Here is an 8,561-nt window from a genome sequence, read left to right as displayed (position 1 = left end):
TTTGTTGGAAATGATCTATAATCCAACGTGTATCCTCGTTGTCGTTGTGGGTTGATGATTTGTTGTATGTAATTAATGGTACATTTGCATATGCATCCATCAACTCACGCCTGCTAGTGGTGTCCATATGAATAGTGCTAGTGATTTTAGTTGCAAAAATTAGATAGTGCTAGTGATTTTTAGCTGCATATTTTGACAAATCGCAGTGTTACAAGGTTGCCAAATGGCAATGTTACTAGATAAAAAATGTCAATCTTTCCCGTTTGACAAATGGCAACATACCCAAAATGAGAGATGCAAATCTTACCCAATTGTTTCTACGTGGTTACACACCGGTCATGCAAAACAACCATTTGCGTTGAAGGGATGCACAGATCCTACACTGCAAGGGAAGACCAATGCTCTCACTTTGCATACGGGTGTTCTATGTAAAACGTTTGCGATCAATAGCTGCAGAAATCCTGCTCGGCACATTTTCCCTTGGCTTCCTGGGGAAGCTATCAGTTTGCACACAGGTGTTCTAACTAAAACGTTTGCGATGGGTGTTTTATAGTTAAATACCATTGACATTTTTTTTCAAAATAAAATCTTTTGATAAGTCTGTACATTAAGAGAGAAAAACGCAAGTTCGTTCAAACCATATCTTTCATTCAGTCACACTGCAAATTTCTATTCATATGATCGAGAATTCGGGATACAGCATTAAACCCCAAAAAAACTATTTCCGGCGGCGGCCGAGGCGGCGTGCCGTGCCGTCATTGTCATCCTCCGGGATGCTGTTGTTGAAGTCTTCAAGGCAGCACAAAATGTTCTTCACATGTAAATCAAACATCATGTCGTCGCACGATCGACGGGTGGGGCGCGGGAGGACGGCAACTGGCGCCGTCGAGAGGTAGCGGTCGACGGCAGCGTCCCATGCCGCTGAGGGGGGCGCGCGCACGGGCACGGGAGCGGCGAGTGCAGCCAAACGCACGGGGACCGGCACCGTAGTGGGTGGAGGGGTGCGAACAGGCAGGGGCATAGGCGCGATGGGTGCAGCCAAATGCACGGGGGCCAGCGCCATGGTGGATGGAGGGTGCGCACGGTCACGGTCACGGGTGCTGGCATTGGAATGTACATGAGCTCGCGCGGGTCCGCGGAGACCTCACTGACGCCCGCGGCTTCCAGCTCTATGATAGTGCTCGGAGACCAATCCGTCAATACTATGGGGATGGTCGATGGCACGGGCGCGGGGATGGGAGCTGGGACGGGAGTGGGGGAAGCAACCGCCGCGGCCAGCTCGTTCTGGGCCATGTCCATGAGGCCCCATTCCTCCTTATTTTCTATCTCCTCTGGCTCGGAGTCGACTTCACCAAACTTGAAGACTAGTGGCAGATGATCATTCTATGCCATGGCGTTGGTGGAGGTCTGCGGAAGGGAGGGGAATGGGAGGCGGACAATAAGGCCGCCCATATTAAACAGCGGCTCGGGCCCCATTAACGGAGAGGAAGGTGGGCGGCCATGGAAGTCAAAGGGCTCGCTTCCCAGTGAGCCCGCGCAGTGTACAACTCGGACGCTTCCCGGTGAGCCTGCGCATTGGAGGACAACTTGCATGCCTCTCGTTCAGCCTGTGCACCAGACTCCGCTCGCATGCCTCCCGTTCAGTCAAGGTCAAGCAACTGTCCACACGGCACCTCCTATAGCCATTAAAACGAAGACACGTGGCGTCACGTGAATGGTTAACAGAACGCACACGATTTGAATTATACAACTGTTTAAGATCTTAAAGTGACAACTATTTTTTCAAAGTGCCTTGTTGCCTGTTATTTGACTGCGCCTTCTCTCAAAATGGACACAAAAAATACCACAACATGTCGGGTGCCATTCCATGAAAGCATGCCAAGTTTCATGAATTTCACACGACTTTTGGATTTACTAGAATTTTAAAACGACGTATCTCAACGTTTTGCTGGCAATTAACGGTGCCCTGGTGTTTCAAATTCATTCCCATTTCTTGCATGGGACATAAGCATGCACCCAAGGACACAGATTTTATTTTTCAACCATTTATATGCATTAGAGCTTGTACATGTAGTTCAAATTTGAATTATGCACATAAATGCATTGAAAACTCAATTAATGCACAAAAATGTCCAAATGAACCCTGAAAAATCCCAAAAATTGACACAACACTCCTGTTGTTCTATGTTGACACGAGAAATTTCTTGAAAACAATAAGAGGCAATGGATAACGTTTCATCCCCAAAGGTGGGACGTTCCCTACCGAAACCATCACACTTGTTGTGAGAAGCTCTAGTTTGTGAGAAGCATATCCCCAAGCCTGCCCCAAATGGGACAAAAAATTTACCACGGCATGGTGATGCCGCTCCATATTAGCATGCCAAGTTTCATGAATTTTGGACGAGCTTTGGATTTACTCGAATTTAAAAACTAGGTATCTCAATGTTTGCGGCTGAGTGACCGTGGCAGGGTGTTTGACATTCATTCCCATTTCTTGCATGGGACCTAAGCATCCACCCAAGGACATAGATTTGATTTTTCAACCAATTTATATGCATTAGAGCATGCGCATGTAGTTCAAATTTGAATTATGCACATAAATGCATTGAAAACTCAATTAATGCATAAAAAATGTCCAAACGAACCCCAAAAAATCCCAAAAATTGACACAACACTCCTGTTGTTCTATGTTGACACGAGAAATTTTTTGAAAGCAATAAGAGGTAATGGATATCGTTTCGTCCCCAAAGGTGGGACATTCCCTACCGAAACAATCAGGCTTATTGTGAGAAGCTCTGGTTTGTGAGAAGCATATCCCCAAACCTGCCCCAAATGGGACAAGAAAATTACCACGACATGTTGATGCTGCTCCATGATAGCATGCCAAGTTTCATGAATTTCAGACGAGCTTTGGATTTACTAGAATTTAAAAACCAGGTATCTCAATGTTTGCGGCCGAGTAACCATGGCAGGGTGTTTGACATTCATTCCCATTTCTTGCATGAGACCTAAGCATGCAACCAAGGACACATATTTGAATTTTCGACCAACTTATATGCATTAGAGCATGTGCATGTAGTTCAAATTTGAATTATGCACATAAATGCATTGAAAACTCAGTTAATGCATAAAAATGTCCAAACAAACCCCGAAAAATCCCATAAATTGACACAACATTCCTGTTGTTCTATGTTGACACGAGAAAATTTTTGTAAGCAATAAGAGGCAATGGATATCGTTTCGTTCCCAAAGGTGGGACGTTCCCTACTGTAACCATCATGCTTGTTGTGAGAAGCTCTGGTTTGTGAGAAGCATATCCCCAAACCTGCCCCAAATGGGATAAAAAATTTACCATGACATGTTGATACCGCTCCATGACAACATGCCAAGTTTTATGAATTTCAGACGAGCTTTGGATTCACTAGAATTTAAAAACCAGGTATCTCAATGTTTGCGCTCGAGTAACCGTGGCAGGGTGTTTGACATTCATTCCCATTTCTTGCATGGGACCTAAGCATGCAACCAAGGACACATATTTGAATTTTCAACCAATTTATATGCATTAGAGCATGTGCATGTAGTTCCAATTTGAATTATGCACATAAATGCATTGAAAACTCAGTTAATGCATAAAAATGTCCAAACGAACCCCAAAAAATCCCAAAATTTGACACAATACTCCTGTTGTTCTATGTTGACATGAGAAAAAAATTGAAAGCAATAAGATGTAATGGATATCGTTTCGTCCCCAAAGGTGGGACGTTCCCTACCGAAACCATCAGGCTTATTGTGAGAGGCTCTGGTTTGTGAGAAGCATATCCCTAAACCTGCCCCAAATGGGAAAAAAATTTACCATGGCATGTTGATGCCACTCCATGATAGCATGCCAAGTTTCATGAATTTTAGACGAGCTTTGGATTTACTAGAATTTAAAAACCAGGTATCTCCATGTTTACGGCCGAGTAACCATGGCAGGGTGTTTGACATTCATTCCCATTTCTTGCATGGGACCTAAGCATGCAACCAAGGACACAAATTTGAATTTTCAACCAATTTATATGCAAGAGAGCATGTGCATGTAGTTCAAATTTGAATTATGCACATAAATGCATTGAAAACTCTGTTAATGCATAAAAATGTCCAAACGAACCCTAGAAAATCCCAAAAATTGACACAACACTCCTGTTGTTCTATGTTGACACGAGAATTTTTTTGAAAGCAATAAGAGGCAATGGATATCGTTTCGTCCCCAAAGGTGGGACGTTCCCTACCGAAACCATCAGGTTTGTTGTGAGAAGCTCTGGTTTGTGAGAAGCATATCCCCAAACCTGCCCCAAATGGGACAAAAAAATTACCACGGCATGTTGATGCCGCTCCATGATAGCATGCCAAGTTTCATAAATTTCAGACAAGCTTTGGATTACTAGAATTTAAAAACCAGGCATCTCAATGTTTGCGACCGAGTGATCTTGGCAGGGTGTTTGACATTCATTCCCATATCTTGCATGGGACCTAAGCAGGCAACCAAGGACACATATTTGAATTTTCAACTAATTTATATGCATTAGAGCATGTGCGTGTAGTTCAAATTTGAATTATGCACATGAATGCATAGAAAACTCAGTTAATTCCAATTCTTTTACGACACACATATAGTTGAATGTTCAGTGAAGATAAAAGGTCTAGCAATTCAAACACCGTCCATTGCCGATGTGACCCCAAAATCAAGTAGATCACACACATTTTATTATCACCAACCGTGTGAGATGCAACACAAAATATCTTGGAGCACCGTCGGTGTATAGTACGCCTATGGCTTATGCAAGAACGTGCATCGGCTACAGTCCACAGCCGACGTCTCAAGCACACTAGCTCGCTCCCCAAATATCATTTCATTGTTCAATCGTCGCCAGTGAAAGATGGGCACGTGGACCCACGTCATGAGGGCAGCTTCGGTGGCCCACTTCGGCGATAGCGCAGCCGCAGCCGCCATACACGTGCTAACATAGTGCATGAGGGCGGCCGCAATCTGTGACCGGGCGGCCAAGGCAGCCTAAACGGCCGGTGTTGCTTCTTAAGTGGCGGCAGCAACATCTGCCTTGGGGATAGAAACTGGCGAGACTGACACAACAGCTGTCCGTTCCGCAGCGGCGGCCTTAGCCCTGATGGAGGCTGCCCACGACCATGTCGAGGCCTGATACTTCTCCAACGTATCTATAATTTTTGATTGTTCCATGCTATTATATTATCAACCTTGGATGTTTTGTATGCATTTATATGCTATTTTATATGAATTTTGGGACTAACCTATTAACCTAGAGCCCAGTGCCAGTTTCTGTTTTTTCCTTGTTTTTGAGTATTGCAGAAAAGGAAAACAAAACGGAGTCCAATTGACCTGAAAATTCACGGAGATAATTTTTGGCCCAGAAAAATCCCACAGAGTACCGGAGATGGGCCAGAAGAGTCCCGAGACCACCACAAGGGTGGGGCGCACGCCCTACCCCCTGGGCGCGCCCCTACCTCGTGGCCGCCTCGGGGACCCCCCTGACTTGTTCCGTACTCCAACACCTCTTATATATACCCAAACTTCCAGAAAGAAACCTAGATCGGGAGTTCCACTGCCGCAAGCCTCCGTAGCCACCAAAAACCAATCTAGACCCGTTCCGGCACCCTGCCGGAGGGGGAAATCCCTCTCCGGTGGCCATCTTCATCATCCCGGCGCTCTCCATGACGAGGAGGGAGTAGTTCACCCTCGGGGATGAGGGTATGTACCAATAGTTATGTGTTTGATCTCTCTCTCTCTCTCTCTCTCTCTCTCTCTTTCTCGTGTTCTTGTTTTTGCACGATCTTGATGTATCACAAGCTTTGCTATTATAGTTGGGTCTTATGATGTTTCTCCCCCTCTACTATCTTGTAATGGATTGAGTTTTCCCTTTGAAGTTATCTTATCAGATTGAGTCTTTAAGGATTTGAGAACACTTGATGTATGTCTTGCATTTGCTTATGTGTGGTGACAATGGGATATTCACGTGATCCACTTGATGTATGTTTTGGTGATCAAATTGCGAATTCCGTGACCTTGTGAACTTATTCATAGGGGTTAGCACACGTTTTCGTCTTGACTCTTCGGTAGAAACTTTGGGACACTCTTTGAAGTTCTTTGTGTTGGTTGAATAGATGATTCTGAGATTGTGTGATGCATATTGTATAATCATACCCGCAGATACTTGAGGTGATCGACATTGGAGTATCTAGGTGGCATTAGAGTTTTGGTTGATTTGTGTCTTAAGGTGTTATTCTAGTACTAACTCTAGGATAGATCGAACGGAAAGAATAGGTTCGTTTTATTTTACTATGGACTCTTGAATAGATTGATCAGAAAGGAAAACTTTGAGGTGGTTTCGTACCCTACAATAATCTCTTCGTTTGTTCTCCGCTATTAGTGACTTTGGAGTGACTCTTTGTTGCATGTTGAGGGATAGTTATATGATCCATTTATGTTATTATTGTTGAGAGAACTTGCACGAGTGAAAGTATGAACCCTAGGCCTTGTTTCAACGCATTGCAATACCGTTTTCGCTCACTTTTACCTCTTGCTACCTTGCTGTTTTTATATTTTCAGATTACAAAAACCTATATCTACCATCCATATTGCACTTGTATCACCATCTCTTCGCCGAACTAGTGCACCTATACAATTTACCATTGTATTGGGTGTGTTGGGGACACAAGAGACTCTTTGCTATTTGGTTGCAGGGTTGTTTGAGAGAGACCATCTTCATCCTACGCCTCCCATGGATTGGTAAACCTTATGTCATCCACTTGAGGGAAATTTGCTAATGTCCTACAAACCTCTGCACTTGGAGGCCCAACAACGCCTACAAGAAGAAGGTTGTGTAGTAGACATCAAGCTCTTTTCTGGCACCGTTGCCGGGGAGATTAGCGCTTGAAGGGAAAATACAAACCAGTTTTCCGTTTCGACAATTTTTTAAAATCACAAAATTCCAAAGGGAAAATAGAGTTTTTGGGCGTTTTAGACGGTTTTTTGGACGTTTTTAGCATTTAGTGCTAGGGTTTAGATTTCAGCATTTAGGGTTAGGTTTTATGGTCTAAACCCTTAGTTTTTACTGTTTAGTATAGAGTTTCCGACGTTTTAAGTCCCGGGTTTAGGGTTTAGGACAATTTTTGAAATGACAAATTGTAAAAGGAAAAAAAGATATGCTCTAATTTATGTTTTTTTTGAATTTTGGTTAAATCTTGTCAAACCGGTCAAACAACTGATTCAAGAAATATAGAGTGTTACTAAATAATTACGCAATAATATTAGTGTTACTAAAAAAGTATCTCAGTTTTTTTGAATTTTGTTCAAATCTGGTCAAACTGTGGTCAAACTATGGTGAAACTACTTATTCAAGAAATATTAGTGTTACTAGGTAATTATTCAAGAATATTAGTGTTACTAAATAATTATTTCAATTTTTTGAATTTTGGTCAAATCTGGTCAAACTATGGTCAAACTGTGGTCAAACTATGGTCAAACTTATTCAAGAAATATTAGCGTTACTAAATAATTACTGTTTTTTTAGAATAATAGTTTCAAACTCAAACGGTGAAATGTGTGACTTCATGCTCAAGCTAAACTCCTGAGGGTTAATAGGATTGACATCTTACTATTGTCAGGAAAACAACAAGTGCAGACTCGGAAACGAAGGAGAATAGAACCTGAAAGTTAAGCGTGCTCGGGCTGGAGTAGTGAGAGGGATGGGTGACCGGTCCGGAAGTTAGATGATTTGGAATGAGTGATCCACACTTGAGCAGTTAAGAGAGGTGATTAGAGACTAAATCATCAAATATTTCAGAAAAATTAAAAATAAAAAAAATCAATTTTTTTTCCAAAATTTTCAAAAAAAAATTCAAAAAAAACCTTTAGTACCGGTTGGTAACACCAACCGGTACTAAAGGTCCCCCGTACCAGGCGCGAGCTCACGCCACGTGGTGGCACTTTAGCGTCGGTTCGTGCCGAACCGGTACTAAAGGAGGGGGGCCTTTAGTGCCGAAACTTTAGTGCTGATTCCATAAAGGGCACTAAAGGCCCTTACAAACCGGTTTTAAAGCTCCGTTTTCTACTAGTGGCCATTCCGAGATATATTGCCATGCAACTTTCCACCATTCCGTTTATTATGACACGCTCCATCATTGTGATATTTCTTTGCATGATCATGTAGTTGACATCGTATTTGTGGCAAAGCCACCGTTCATAATTCTTTCATACATGTCACTCTTGATTCATTTCACATCCCGATACACCGCCGGAGGCATTCACATGTGAGGAAAGGATGGTGGAGACTATGATTCCCCCACAAGTCGGGATGAGACTTCGGACGAAAAATAAAAAAGAGAAAAAGGCCAAAAAAGGAGAAGGCCCAAATAAATGAGAGAAAAAGAGAGAAGGGGCAATGCTACTATCCTTTTACCACACTTGTGCTTCAAAGTAGCACTATTATCTTCATGATAGAGAGTCTCCTATGTTATCACTTCCATATACTAAGTGGGAATCTTTC

At 42.9% G+C, this 8,561-nt stretch overlaps 1 pseudogene; it reads right to left on the bottom strand.

The window, feature by feature from the left end:
• The window catches only part of LOC125546986, a 20,117-nt pseudogene extending 18,818 nt beyond the window's left edge, over positions 1 to 1,299 (bottom strand).
• Positions 1,300 to 8,561: the final 7,262 nt, after the last annotated feature.

This window comes from Triticum urartu, chromosome 3, assembly GCF_003073215.2.
Source record: "Triticum urartu cultivar G1812 chromosome 3, Tu2.1, whole genome shotgun sequence".
NCBI classification, from domain to species: domain Eukaryota; kingdom Viridiplantae; phylum Streptophyta; class Magnoliopsida; order Poales; family Poaceae; genus Triticum; species Triticum urartu.
The sequence above is the reverse complement of the archived record's forward strand: the minus strand, read 5'-3'. Positions and strand labels throughout refer to the sequence as shown.